Genomic DNA, 16,191 nt, shown 5'->3' on the forward strand with positions numbered 1-16,191 from the left:
AATTTTGTTATATGAACAATATAGCAGAAATAATACGGCTAGATTAATGCAATACAGAATGGCTTTACTACAAAACAGATATGCTGAACTTTGTCTAGCAACTAGGGACTATTTTAATCAAATCCAATCCAGTATTTTAATCAGCTTTTTGCAAAACACTTGAAGTGGAAGTACCTACATGTCACATAATTTATACGATTTTATTCTGGAGAGAAGTAAGTCAAAGTAATCCGATTAAAGCAGCATGATGCTTTATCGGTTTTAACTTCGGAATATTCTTTACGTTAATTACTAAATAGAAGAAAAATATAGCGCTATCTTATTTTATATAATTGTTCTAATACATTATTTAAGATAAATCTTAACGGCAAGGAAAGTTACGGAATTATTAATATATATATAATATATATTAAATAAATGTAAAAATGAAAAGAATGAACTCATCTCTAATCCCTTATCTCCCAAAGGACGAGCTTCATCCAGTTTAATTCCGAGCAAAGCCGAGTATTTATGTAAGCGATTGTAAGATCCCAAGGTCAAAACAACGTTATTATCACCCAGTATTATCTTCGTTAACGGAATCGAAATGAAATCATTAATTTTGTCTGCAATTCAAATTTTCTTTAAGGAGTTGGTTCGCTTGCCGATTAAATTAGCCCGAAATTCGGTAGGCTTAGTTTGTTGAACGTAATTACTCATTTTGTTGTTAATTAAGTTTAAATAATATTTATGTCAATGCGAATAAAGTCCCTAATGAAGGGGTGGTATGTTATAGAACTTCATTTCGACATAATGTTTAAATTTTATGGATTGTCTTTTTGTGTTATTGATAGTAAGTTTTAGTATTGATTGTTGTCAATATATGAAACGTATAAAAAGTTTGTAAGTCGATTTACACTCACAAGCTTTTCATTATTTTGCAAATTATGCTGCCTATTAAAAATTATGTCAGTTTGTGTTATAAAAATTATGTCAGTTGTTTGTTACTTGAGTTGTATACAAATCAATCTATCTATAGAAAATTAATAGTGTAGTAATTATGTATGATTGTATGGGCATGTTCTAACCCGGGATTCGAACTCTCTTGATCGTTTGATCGGACGCTAAAAACTAGACCAACGATACAGTTCCCTAACAAACAATATGAACCACAAACAATAGAAGATTAGTTCCAACCACGTTCCAACACATGTAATATGACCACAACACTTCATAATCTTCGTCAACAGAACTTACTTCCAAGGAATAGACAATAGAAATGTGATTTCTCAAGCGCGATGCTTGAGACTTAACTTGATTACACATACACTAGATATAAAGGACGTTAGAAACAGTATGTCAATTGTTTCTCTAGAAAGTAGAAAATTATACCACGTTATCATGTTTTAAAATGATAAGTATTTTTATAAAGTTTCCATTACACAGCGTGTTTAAATTACATTTCACATTTTCAGCTGACGTGAATAATTTTGAAACAACATTATCGAAATATGTTATTAATTTTTTGTTTACGTGCATTTAATTTGTATTTATATTGCGTAGTTGTAAGTATTTTTAACAGGCTTTGATATCATATTGAGTAAATGTCAACGGTTATATTGAGCAGAAACGTTTCTATCAATAAATATTAGACTTCATGCAATCTCGTTACAATAATTGAATTTTGGATCTCTACAAATGCTCCGACGTAAAAATATCCATTGCTCAGCTTTTGTGGAATTTGATTTGCAATTTGTCGGACGCTTTCAACATTGGTCCACTGCGACCCAACTTTAACTGCATTGTTAAGAAAAATTCCATGTCTACAAAAATAAAATTTGGGTTTGCTTCTATAAAATATGATATAAGATGTGAATCATACGATAAAGTTAAATTAGAGAACAAGAGATACATAGACTTTGAATAGCTTTTATTTACAAAAGTCATTTTATATTGACAGCACAGCTATATCACCTAGGTCCTAGACAATCAGGTCACGGACAAATTCTACTACCTATACCCGTGGCCCTGTCGTTGATGCGGCTTGACGGAACACAGTGGGGTTTTGGTCGGTAGAAATCCGACATAACCCACGGCCTCCGGGGAAGAGGCATCTATGCAAGATTACCATTTAAAAAAAATAAGGTCCTAGACAATCAAAGAGTATAGGAGAACTTAATTACTTATCAAATTCCTATTATTACTTGAATAATATAATAAGATTAAAATAGAAGTACAAAAGAGCATTGCATTAAGAGAAAGGCATTGCAATTCAACAACTTGTATTTAATTTGACTACGTTACGAGAACTGACGTCGGCGACGGCCCCTGAATTAGTTAAGAATCGGTTTACGAGTTGACTCCGGAATTCAGAATATTTCCAACCCATGTAAATGTTTTAAAAGTAAATAATTCGTTTGTTTTATATCCAGATTTAGACATACCTAAAATTAAAATGTTCTTTATCAATTACAAATTATTAAAATTATGTAATTTATACATAGCAGCTTAATTTTCTTACAAGTTACCATTGCCTCTGATTCGATCTGTATATACAATACAATACGAACAATATAATCAATATAATGACAGGAAAAAATATGTACACTTTAAAGATAGAACTTTACCTTTATTAACTTCCCTAATGAACTTATTTCTTACTGCAAAAGACTTTATAGAATATCGCATTACGTTCATAATTTGATAAAAATCATGACATTGCTTCAAAGAAAGTTAGCGGGCTTCAAATAATAAAGCGGAAAATTGAAATTATAAAACAATGTAACGAAATTAATGAAATTTCTTAATTAATAACAAAATGGGAAGACCTTTATCAAGGTGTTCGTAAATTCAGCATAAGTTAAGTGAACAAAATAAAGCCGGTCCCATTGAGGCGAGGTAATTATATTAAAACAGCACAATGTTCAGTGTCCAATAACGAAATAAAATTACGCACCAACAGACCAGTAGACAAAAGCCTTTGCGCTTTTCATTTTGGATTTCAATTGTGAGGAGGTAGCGATTTTAAAACGCTCTTTATAGCGTTTTGGTTCGTAAGTGTATCGTTATACCTGTAAAGATATTATTTCAACAATATTAGATAGATTATCGAGTATGAATTTGTGACGCAGTTCAAAAATTGTTAAGCGGCATTGAGCTATTATTGCTTTAGCGGTTCCGTTGGAGACAGGAGTTCTCCTTTTTAGGCTGATCTTTTTGTAGGTCCTGGAAATTCGTCGGTTTTAAAGGTCGCCAAGGGCAGGCACGAGGCACCCAAATTTGGTGTTTGCCTATTCCGGCTAGAGGAAAACCTTATCCAAATTTGTCAATTGATTAATAAAAGTCTATTATTCTATTACAAAGAAATATTGAAAGTTTTGAAATTAGGCTCGTAACTTTTGCGACACGAGATTAAAATTATTAATGTACTAATTTTATTAATACATTAATAATTTTAGCAGGAATCGATATAACTTCTGGCTTTATTACTCAGAGTAACTAACTAAGTCGTTTTTGCTTTCTAGTAAATAATTCATTTCGATTGTATTTCAGGCAAGCGCTTGTGCCTTAAGCACCACCCTTCCGACTGCCTTTCGCCACGAAATACATTTTAATTGTTTTATAAACGAGGTAGGGCGGGGCTCAATAAAAGCTTATTACAAGTTATAGAGAACGCCTGTGGCGTGTAAACTTTGCACGAACAGACATAACCACTTCGAAATATCTTAAAAGTTACAAATTTAAATATTTTACAAGTTTCTTATTTATGGGAGATAGCGGCGGACTAGGAATTCAGTCTTTTTAAGAAGTATTTCTTTAATGTTAAGTATGTAGTCTAACTTTGAATCAGCGTAGAGACATTATCCTGATTTATTCTTGCTTTTTTAAAGATTACTGTGAACTAGATAACTCCCTAGAATCTAGGAATGCTAATGCATTCAACATCCGATTCATTTATCTATTTTCTTTCTGACTTAACAGACGATTAGCTCTAAGCCTTATTCAGATCCAATTTATAATAATGTTATTGAACTGAAAAAGTAGAAATATTGAGACTGACCTGAATGGGTATTATTTTATGCTGTGTAATATATTATTTCATCTAGTTTTTTCCTTGTATATAAAAAAGTATAAAAATCTTTATTGAAAAAGTATAAAATAATACATTTAAAATTTGGGGAAATTAAAGCCTGTGTTAGTTGGAAACTGTGTTACAGGCTTTAGAATCCCTTCACAATTTTTGTAGAAGGGTTGCCTTTTTCAACAATCCTTTCCAAGCCTTTTTAAATAATTAAATTACAATTTAAACAAAAAAAAAAATATATATATTTTGATACACTATAAATCTTAAACTTAACTTAAATCAGTTTTACCAGTAGGTACATGTACCTACCTCCCAGAGGCTTCTGTGTTTTTTAACGTAAAATCATCGGCGTATAACGGCATTAAATTTTACTTTGTAAAATGTACATTTACGCTAACTCTACAATTTACACAGATACATCTCTAGATGAACCAAAGCAGGTCCCATTTCAAAATAAATGTAAATAAAAGATTCCGGAAGTGCACAATAAAGTGAGTATTTAATGACATCGAGAGCAAGACGGGTTCGGAATAACAATCAAAATACATCACTTTTACGAGCATTTTTACTTCCAATCTCCGAATATTTACGACAAACAATGTTACGACTGTAGTAGTACTGAAGAGGACAAGAACAAATAACGTAAATTGATCTTAAATAAACCGATTACAAAGAGACAGTATATAGCTCTAGCATATATTAGAAAACTTTGAGTAATGAAATAAATGTAATGAAATAATATGTGAAATAACTTTTGAACTCATTACAATAAGACCGAAATATTAAAATACTGGTGTTAGGTTATATTTGGAAATATGAATCTCGTAAAATTTTCAGTTCGAACACACGCATGAAAATTTACTTTAAAAAACTTATTGTACAAATTGTAGGTAAAATGTTTGAATTACCGAGTTAAGCTAATGTATATTATTAACCATAAACTTACTTAGGTTATGTAATATATCATGTAGAAAACTACAAGCACACAAATGACAAATCTTTAAACAACATTTCTCAAAATACTGGGTGTATGTTGAGAAATGTTGTTTAAAGATTTGTCATTTGTACCTACCTACTACCTACGCGCCTTTCCCTCTACAAACATTACATTATACATAGCACTAAAATTATAACAATAGTTTCATCCGAAAAGTTAATAACTCCGCCCGCACCATTGTCACTTATAAACCTTGTTTGAACCGCGAGTCAACCCTTCAGTGATATACGCCCGGGCTTGAGAGACCCTCAAGTTTATACAACACAATAAAAGTAATAAACCCTACTGAGTACACCTCGCCATGTTATTACCATTCTTCGAATACGTTTGGGAAGTAAACACTTGGATTTCTTACTGAGCAAATAGTATTGGGTCGTTATTTATATAACGGAAATTAGTTCTGGTTAAGTATTGGTACTAGTATAGTGTTATGTTATCTGTGGTATTGATTTGATACTTATCTTTTACGCGGCAATCTTGAGTAACATAAATAACGGTATTATGAGATGATTGGTACAGTTTGTTTTTTCTATCGTATTTAATAGATACATAATTAATTTCAAATGCCCAACATAACATTAAAAGTAACACTTATAATTCGTACATCAGAAACTCGTTACGCAAAAATTCGTATTACGATTGTAATTTGCAGACAGATAAAGTTCCGTATGTTATACTTGAATTCTTGATCCTTACATTTAAGGAGTATAAAGTATGTAAGGGAAAAAGTATTCCCGTACGAATAGGTAATAGCTCGGTTACAAGCTCACGGAGTGTTAACGAGGACGCATCTGCATATCGAGCAGAGCGCCAATTCGCTCGGACTATCCCGCGCTAACGATGCAGTTGTTGTATCTGGTTTGTGTTATTGCTCTCTCTTAAATATTTGAAATAACAGGATCATGGCTAAAGCCTAGCTGACGTTTACCATCATGACTCTTTTGGCTAGCAGACGTTTGTTTTAGAGTTGTGAAGCAAGCGATTGCTAGGTGAAAAGTTGGTTAAAGAATTTGTGAATAATATTCGACTCATTGTGATACTCTTTGTTGTGTTGTATAGAGCAACGACTAGAGTATGCAAGTAGTATCAAGAAATATACTTTATATACCTACTGAAAGCAGTTTGTGTTGTTTGTAGAGTATACGAAATAGTATTAAGTTATATAATATTGTTCATATTATACAATTTACAATTTCTAATTCATTAACATAAGAATAAAAACATTAAAAAGTACTTGCAGTTTTCTATTGTATTACTAATAAAGAAAAACGAAACCTCCCAAAACAGGCAAAGCCTCCATATCCTCAGATTGAATGGCAAAATCGACAAAAGCATCTCAATACTAATCGGATTACATCGATCTGGTTTGTAATTCTCACTTCGCAGGCTGTATTGACAATGTCTTTATATCCACGGCCACAGTTTGAACTTCTCTTTGTCAATATACTATACGTGGTCTTCATGAGAGCAGGCAATGAAAGCAAAAAGTTGAATGATGAATAGATGATTGCTCTGTGTCTGGGTATTAATTATATATATAAGTATTTATTTAAAATTATATATATATATATGTTTATCAGCCATCTGGTTTCCAAGCGAAAGCTTAGTATGGGATCAGATCGTGCCGTGTGTAAAAATTGTCCCGATATATTTATTATTTATTATAGTTATTTTAAGAATCCAACTGATCTTTACTTAAAAGCTGAAAGTCTAGTATAATATAGAGACGATTTCTAACTAATATCTGGTGCGCGGTTGCAAGACCTTGGTAAATAAAAACGTTTAGAATTCCAAATTTAGGTTGTTTATTTTTGATGTATTACACGCTTCCCCTGGGTTTATGATTGAAATCTTTACACAAGTACCTAAGTAAATCCGTTGTAGTGGGAATTTTAATTTTTAATTTAATCACAATTAATCTTTAATCAGTTAACCTTGAGAAGATTTTAAGTCTTTAAATATATTCCATATTTATTCACTTATTTATTCATCTTTGACACAGTACAAAACATACCAACACGCACAATATGACACAACTTTCTTAAACGCAGTTTATTCCATTAGATTGTGACATGTAACCTATATTAGAGCGCATGCAGATCGTTCGTAATCGCTTCGTTCTCTCCAATTGCACCTGAACTTCGATAACAAGACATTGTGTAGAAGCCGTTATCGATTTTATTATCACATGCAAAGTTAACACGCTTCTAATTGAATGTTTAGTATGAAAGGTTATGTTATTGTGCTTTTAGAGGATACTTTCTGAAGGATGTGGATGTGTTATTAAAATGTAATTTTACAAGGATGTATTTTAAAAAGTCCTCAGGTTTTTAGGTGGGTTATATTTACAAGTTTATAGAATTTTATTATACTTATGAAATGGATTATGAATTCATTATAACTAAAAAATAAACATTACCTTATAAAGATACGAAAACTAAGTTATTGAATAACGCAAAAGCGGTATAACCTTAAACAAAATGTTTCTTAAAGTAAAATCAATTACCACGAGAAAATTAGAATTCATTATATCAAGAGTGCCTTTTAAACGAGCTTCACTGGAGGGCTTGGAGCTTGGCTATCCAAACATAATAATATTATGTGCGCAGTCAACAGTGATGCCTTATAGTTTTATATGGGCCATTCACATAAGATATTGATGCAGGAATTATTGGTATGAATAATGTAGATTATTATTAGAAATGTGTGCTGACTTAAGGATATGGGATAAAAACATCGATGACTTTCTATACAGGAAAATTCTTTATTTATTACAGTATCAATAATGCTTTAGTTTCATAAGAGCGATGTTATTTAGTCTGTATTAAGGTGGTCATAGTGTTAACAAGATTTTGACGCATATGTATGCTAGAGACAAAGCGTTTTGCTTGCTTTTTTCACACAATACGAGTACCATCTAGATTGCAATTTGCTCGTCAACATGCGTCCGATAGATATTGCGACAGCACGCATGTGTTTGTGGACTTTTTTATGTTTTCTTTATTAGTATTTAGATGGAATTTTTAATATATTAAGACAACGTAATTTAAACCATAGCATACACACATAAATCATTAAAAAAATAAAAATTCTGCCTATTTTGAAACAAGGTTATCTATTTTTAAAATGTCCTTCGCATTTTCGACGTACTTAATACTTTTATTACGACAATAGAGATGTTGCAGTTTGTGCGTTCCCGTGGGATAAAAGTCATAAAGTGATGATAAAATATTACTAATGTCTATAGTACATAAATAAATGATTATAAGGGATGAGTGTCTCATCCATAGCTTCCGCCCTGAGGGAGGACAAACGCGCAAGTAATTTGCTTGAGAGTATATTGTAAGCTCGTTATGGTTTTTCATTTAATTACCGGTGATAATATTTCGTTTGAGAGATAATTATTATCTTTATAGCATTGCGACATAATTTTGAAGTTATATTCGTGTGGAATACGTTGAATAATCATGTATTTTTTTCTTCATCATATTATATTCTTATTTTTCTATATTTTATGGTATATGTTTAGTTGTTAAAGAAACATTTGAAAGTTCTATACTTCCGCAATTTCTAAATTTACCTAATATTGAAAAGTAAAATAATCTTAATATATATAAATCTCGTGTCACAATGTTTGTCCTCAATGGACTCCTAAACCACTTAACCGATTATAATAAAATTCGCACACCATGTGCAGCTCAATCCAACTTGAGAGATAGGATAGTTTAAATCTCAAATCGTTTTAGAGAAAGCGGGCAAAGCCGCGGGCGGTAAGCTAGTATATGTATAAGTATTTAAAGCCGATTACGCCCAAAATTGTGTTCAATAAAAATAAAACACGTCTTTAGTAAATTAAGCTATAAACCATTTCTTTTATATTCATAAAATGCCTAGTTTTTAATAAGCGGAGACGCAGAGTTAATTAGTCTATAAAACTGTAGTAAATCCCCGCATAGTAACAAGCTATTATTTTATACCACGAGATAACTTCTACGCGTAATTTATCGCCGTTGAAAACAATTTTCAAAACAGCCTCCCTCGAGAAACGCTTTATAGTTTCGTGGCTTTTGTCATACGCTAAAGTTACTGCTTTTTAGGTCAACAGACCTCTGGGACTAGAATGTTGTTCCATCTGCAGTATGCAGTTTGTATCGCATCTAAAATGTCCAAGAAGTGCAATTGTATTAGAACTTCCTTATTCAATTTGAATGAAGCAATTTTCTGGAGATTCCTTATCGACTGTTTTAAGCGATTTGTTTCTTGTACTTTAGTTACTTTGAATGAAACGCTTTTAACTTTTTTAAATTTACTATTAAGGGTTTAATATTAGTTTATTAATCTAGATTCTAGATTATTATTTTAAAGGAAAATATTTCTGCTCGTTATATTGTCCAATAAATTTTTCGTTGCGTTGTATTTCCTGTGATGAAATTCCATTGGGATGTCATTTGAAAAAAAAGGAAATATCGGGAGAAATGGCGGGAAAAAATTAATTTCGAGAAAAAATCGTGATACAAAACATTCAGATGTTTTTTCATTAGACAACGGAATAACCTTTTTCGATTACGACATCGCGAATCGCATTGTACCTGAGTAATTGCGAATCCATTGTGATTTGAGAAAAAATTACAAGGAAAATTGCTCAGCAACTGTTTAGATTTTGGCAAGACACCGCGGTTTGTTCCGAGAAATAATGAGGCCACGTTAAATGCGGTTGTAAAGTCCTTATTATGATCTCCATGGCGATGTAATAATTAGGAGGTGAAATATAAGCTTTTACTTAATTTGCTGTGAATTAATCTGGGAATGAGGCACTCGAACGTTCTATTTTCAGCCTGGTACGAGATGGTTTTAGCAGATTCTTAGAACCGGTTTAAAGGGAACTATTTTCATATGAAAAGTCGCATTGCATTTAACGCAATTAAATACAAATAGATCGAATGATATCTTAGTGAATCTGTAAAACACTTAAGAATTAGCGTATTATGTACATAATTATTGAAAAACTGTAATATATGCCTTACAAAATAGTTTCATTAGAATTTCTGAATGCGGTCGACAGTCTAACTTTGATTAGATTATTGCTAATTGCTTTTCAATTATTAATGTACTAGTTCAATAATTCCGAGATAGATCAACCAATTATATTACACTGGGATCGATAATTAATTAATGTGGTAAACGTCAGCGACGTGCGAATTGATGGATGGTCGTTTAATTTAAGATATGTTTGATTAATTATGTTTTATTGGACTCATTTTGTTATTCCCCTCTTTGTTTGAATACATTTAAAGAAAGGCAAATTATTAAATAGCAATAAAGTTTGACAGTTTAAATATGTGTGCTTTCTAAAAATATTCGCGCAATTGGTTAGTCACTGTCACGGTCACTGTTTATAATAATGTATGCAGTCGAATTAAGATGGGTACATTATTATATTGAACTAGCGGTCCACCCCGGCTTCGCCCGTGGTACATGTTTTCTCTACATAAGAACCATCCTCGTACTTCAAGGAATATAATAAAAAAATAATTAACGAAATCGGTTCAGTTGTTCTCGAGTTATGCGCTTACCAACACATTTTGCGATTCATTTTTATATTATAGATTTTCTGTAAACAAGAGTAAAATTAAATTTAAGCTGCGAATAAACTTTTAAATGTTCAATTCAACTTTTTGGTTTGTGTGTCATCCCGATTAAAACGAAATAGAATTGAGGCTGTCGATTTACACGTGGAACGTAATAAAAGCTTTAAAATTTACGATATAATCTATAATTACACGTTCTGTAACCGCAGAGGTCGGTGTGTAAACTTGTGGGCACAAAGTTTAATTGTTCATGGTGTAAATTACAAAGTTCAATTGTTTGTGATCAATCTCAAAGTCCAACAACCTAGCGAGCTTCATCGAAAACTGTTTCAGTACTTTCGAACTGATTAGAGCCATTTATATAATTACACTGGGGATACTAACGTGGCTTGGACTAAATGTGCTTAAACTGAACTATATTACCATTACGTTTAGACCTCTTTGTTATAATATGGTAGTGGATATATTAGCGAGGTGAACGTAATTAATGAAATTGGTCAACTAAATTATATGCCAATTTGTTCAAGACAATGCTATTAAAACTTAGTTTCATACCCAAGTATTAATTATCTACCTTTACGACAAATTACTAAAGCGTTACAACAAGCTATACATAAATAATTTCATTTACGTAGGTATATGAAATTCACAGAAATGTCGGTTAAGGAAGTATTTACCGTAATTTATTTCCTTAAAAGCTACATTGATATCTGCTCCATTGTTGAAATACAATTAACCCTTCACAGCGATGGAACCATAAACAAATTAATTATGTTTGTTTTAATTTATTTGTCTGTAATTTTTAGACGAGAACATGAAAGGATATACGATTCCTTCTCCGTATTAATTAAAACCTCTTCGAGAAACACAATCTCTTAGTTATTTATATTTTCATTAAATGAGCGTTCTAGTTGCGCCAGACGGAACGAAATATGCTATGTTATTTCGAATTTAACATAATCTTTGTGGCAAAATATTTTACATAAGCTCAGTGATGAGCGGTTATTAAGCGCTTCAACCGCTCGCATGAAAATATCATTTTAGTAAACTACACCGCAATATTGCATGTTTTGTATGGTTTATGCATTTGTTCTACAATAGGTAACTATTTTGCATACTGTGTAATGAATGAACTAGATAGCTGCATACGCGCAATAAAAAAAAAACGACGAGTGGCACTCGGGGACTGCCGCGGTAAAGCTATTGCATGCTATCTATGCCTTCAAGCCACACCTCCGCCCGTCGGAGTGGGGAGCGTGAGGTTTTTTCGTCACGGAATTGCTCAATTCGGTCCCCGCGCTCAAGGCCCGCGATAGAAGCTATATATGCAATAGCTTAAAAACTGCTACTAAAAGTGGATCGAAATGTTACTCGTAGCGGAAAATATTTTTACAATAGTCCAGTCAATTGCCAATGAAAACGGTTATGTAAAATTAGAACAGTGTACACGAAGCATACTATTTTAATAAAGATTATGCAGTTTAGGAACAAGAACTAAACAACTTGTCAAAGGGAAATGATTCTTTTACCAATTAGTGTTTAGGTATAATATTGCTCCTGAATTCCAGGATATGAAATTTTATTCCGAAGTAGTTATATAATATACATTCATTTCAAATTAAAAATGGCATATTTTTACCTCAATTGTCATCGTTTCTTCCGGAAAGAAGAATTGTGTTATCCCAAAAAATAATTTCCTGATGCTGACATTTCAGATAAAATGTGATATGCCTAAATGTCACCAAGACTTATTAGATGTTCCCGAAATTTATTGTTACAAAGGTCCTTTTATAAAACTATTTTCCTTGCGTGGATCTTTGGAATTAACTTATATAGATGGAAAATATTTTTATGACGAATAACTTTCAACGAGTATACAAAATAAGAGCTCATTTACTTTATGATAGAATTCTGTTCTGTGATAGAATTCAATTGATTTGTGATGAAAAAAGTTTTCCCTAGAGGCATTTGAGACAGATGGACTTCAAAACTGTCTCAAGGATTAATTAATTGTCTCATTTAGATAGTAAGTATAAACTCAATTTATAACAAAATGCTTTTTATTGTATAGGTAGGTATTTATTATTACTTACTTATGTATTGGTTGTAGAACTTATACAAGAACCCCAATACAATGGGATCTTCTGCTCTACTATATAGATAAAAATTAATGCGCGGTAGTGGTCTGTCTACGCAACTCCTATAACCAAGTCTAAAGGCTAGCAGCCAACTTAGTAGCTATTCCGAAGTTATTTTTTTGTAGTTGACGATCTTTTGTATATTATGAAACGATCCTTTCGACCATTAATTATTAAATCTGTTATAACAATATATTAATTGCGTTCATTTTATTGGTCATCATACATTTTTAGGTTTACCGTCGTTATACCTACATGTGATAAGATACGAATTACCATTCTAATCGACGAAAATTATCATTTAAGTTACCCTTTACACTATGATTAGTTACCTTAAATTACGAGTAGCTTGCATAATGTAAGAAGGAAGTTGAGACATAATTCCTCCAAGTTCAGATTTATTGTAACAGCCGCCGTACCTGCCGCTCGTATCTTTTAACTCTGCCTATTTAAGATGCGGTTCGAGAGAAACCTATTTAACGAAACATTGTACTGTTACAATATCTCTTCATGATTTAAGGCTCTTGAATATTTTAATTGTAGATTTCCAATGTATTACTAATTAAGGTATAATTTTGTACTAAAATACTACATTGGTTGTCTTTGAGGCCGCGTTTGATTATTTTGATAATATTATGATATTTTACTTTAATAATAAGTATGTGAATTGTAATGTAACAGTGTCTTTAATAAATTTCTTTAGTTACGAGTATGTAACATATACATTTTGCATTACTACGATTCCATTATTATTATACTTTAAATAATAAGGAACAATTTTTAACAAGAAAGCGACTGAAAATCGAAGAACTAAATATGAAAAAGGAGTATGCGAACATTCCCAGAAAAAACGTTATCATATCCTAAATTATTGCTTTGCAAAATGACGTAGAAGTAAAGAGATATATTAGCATTTTGTCTGTATTTGCGTTAAGCGTCTATCAGACAGAGAGCTACTCATAAAATATATGATTATTTAATATTATTTATTTATTAACTCTTTAATATACGTAGAAAGAAAATTATGTTACAATTTTATACAAAAACACAATATAATTTATTGGGCGGCCTTATCACTTAGCACTGATCTCTTCCAGACAACCGAGGCAACCATCATAATATTTATAATGTGAGGAGCTATTTGAAAACAGATAATTAAAACATAGTTAAGGGTAGGTACTTGATGGGACAATTCTATACGGTCGAGTGCGAATCGTAGTTGAATCAGGCACTGAACGAGAGAGGTTTTAAGTTGAACGTTTCTTGAAAGCACTTCACAAGGGTCTACACGGTTGCTTTGTTATTTTTAACGATGGCAGGTTCTCAATGCGATATATTATTTTAAATTTGGACATTTTGCACGTCTGGTAATAATTAGTTATTTGTTGGTGATTGGAGAATGCATCTGAACTTGGGAGTGATAAATTGTATCAGAAGATATAGTTTTATGAATTATATTTTTTATTTATTTATAATGAATTGTAATAGCGGCATGAATAGATTAATTTGACGTCTCTTTTACTGTTAATTAACTGACACCAATATCAAAGTTCTACGCGAGGTGGTTAGTAATTTTTGTTTCAGGCAAGGTTACGTCTAAGGAAAATTTTGCAGAAAATATATTTCATTTTATAAGATGCATATTTAAATTATTTCAAGACTAGCGTTATGTTAGACGACACCTTATTCCCAACTGTCTGCACGGATTCATACAAAGTATCGTACGTAATTTATCAATTGGATTCTATCCAACGCTATACATTAAATTCTGGATCGAGGCTTTCCGTTCGTGAGTCTTTCTACTTAGGTAACTTTAAATCGTATTTACTGAAGGGAGGGAAACATGAAAATCATATATGTTTGTAAAAGTTACAATGAAATTGAATTTAATTTTTCTCTTTGTAATTTTTGGAATAAGTCGAGTAAGTATTGAAGAACCCTACATGGAATAAATACAAATATTTATTAATTATAAATTTAATGGTAGGTAGTAATTTAATAGGTAGTAAATAATAACTGTTTCATTTCATTTTAAATATTTTAGTATCCACAAGGATTTGAGTGAGAAATTGTACCTTGGGTCCTAATAAATTTTAATCTAAGACCCGATTTCACCAATATTTTCTAAATCAGAGATTTATTAATCGAGCTTCAAAATAAACATGTATCATAACATCGTTGTCAACTCTTCAGGTCCCAAGAAGGAAATCTAACAGCCGTTTATCAAATCGACCTTTAACTGAGCGACTCACGAATCATTCATTCGTATTTTAAACCGCCCGAAACAAAATGTCATAGTTGACAATGCCATAGTTTCGCACATTAGGGCTATTTGTTCTAGTTGTATAATAATTGTCATGTTTGGTAATTCGACTAAATCGAGATGTTCTGATACAGTATAAAATTTAATAATCATGTAGTAACTTTAACGTTTACTGGTTTATATGTCAAACGATTTGGTCGTTACCATGGTTACAAATGTTTGATGTTATTTGGAGATTGTTTTGTTGTGATTTTTCTTGTGTTATTTTAATTTTATTTTGAGTTGAATAAATACAATAATGTTGAAGAAAAATCGCGGTTCAATTTCACTTGGTAGAAGGTAAACTGGATCTGGTTGAAATTACGAAAAAAAATTCGGAGTCCGAAGGAAAGTGGAGAGATATCTCATACTAGAAGAGCAATTAACAAGAAAAATAAAGACAAAGATAAAAGAAAGCAGTAAATTAATAGTAAATTCTTGTTCGTAATAACCTAGTATCTAGTTGTTATAACCAATTTATTGAATGATGTTGATAGGTACAATCTAAGGGTACAATAAAAATGTTTTATAAAAACACAAGTTTTATTTATTTAGGTAACTAACATGAAAAATTACATATTTCTATAACAATGTCACATTTAAATTAAATTAGGATCATCATCATCGTCAGCCCATATACGTTCTCACTGCTGGGACATGGGATTGGTAGTGCTAACTTAAACTTAAACACGGTAAGGGATCAGGTCATTATCCACCACGCTATCTTATGATATGTCGGTTTCCTCACAATGTTTTTCACCACTGAGCCATCACTGCACTGCACTACAATAAGCAGTTGGTCTGTAGGTGAAACTGATTGATTCCTAAAACAGAATTTAAAATTAAGATAAGTAGGTAGGTACATTTCATAATCATGAGGAGGCCTGAGCCTTACCTGAGTAGTGGTGAAGTTTACATTTGAAGTACCTATATTGGTATTCAATACTAGATTTGACATGACTCACAGGATTATTATGGTTTAATTGAAAATAATACAGTATGCAGGAAGGAACCTTTTATGCACATAAATATAAATATTACCTCACGAGATAGTTTTACTTACAGATCCAACGGTTATTCGAGTTTATCTTCAATTAATTGCA

The sequence above is a fragment of the Colias croceus genome, chromosome 11 (assembly GCF_905220415.1).
Source record: "Colias croceus chromosome 11, ilColCroc2.1".
NCBI classification, from domain to species: Eukaryota; Metazoa; Arthropoda; class Insecta; order Lepidoptera; family Pieridae; genus Colias; species Colias croceus.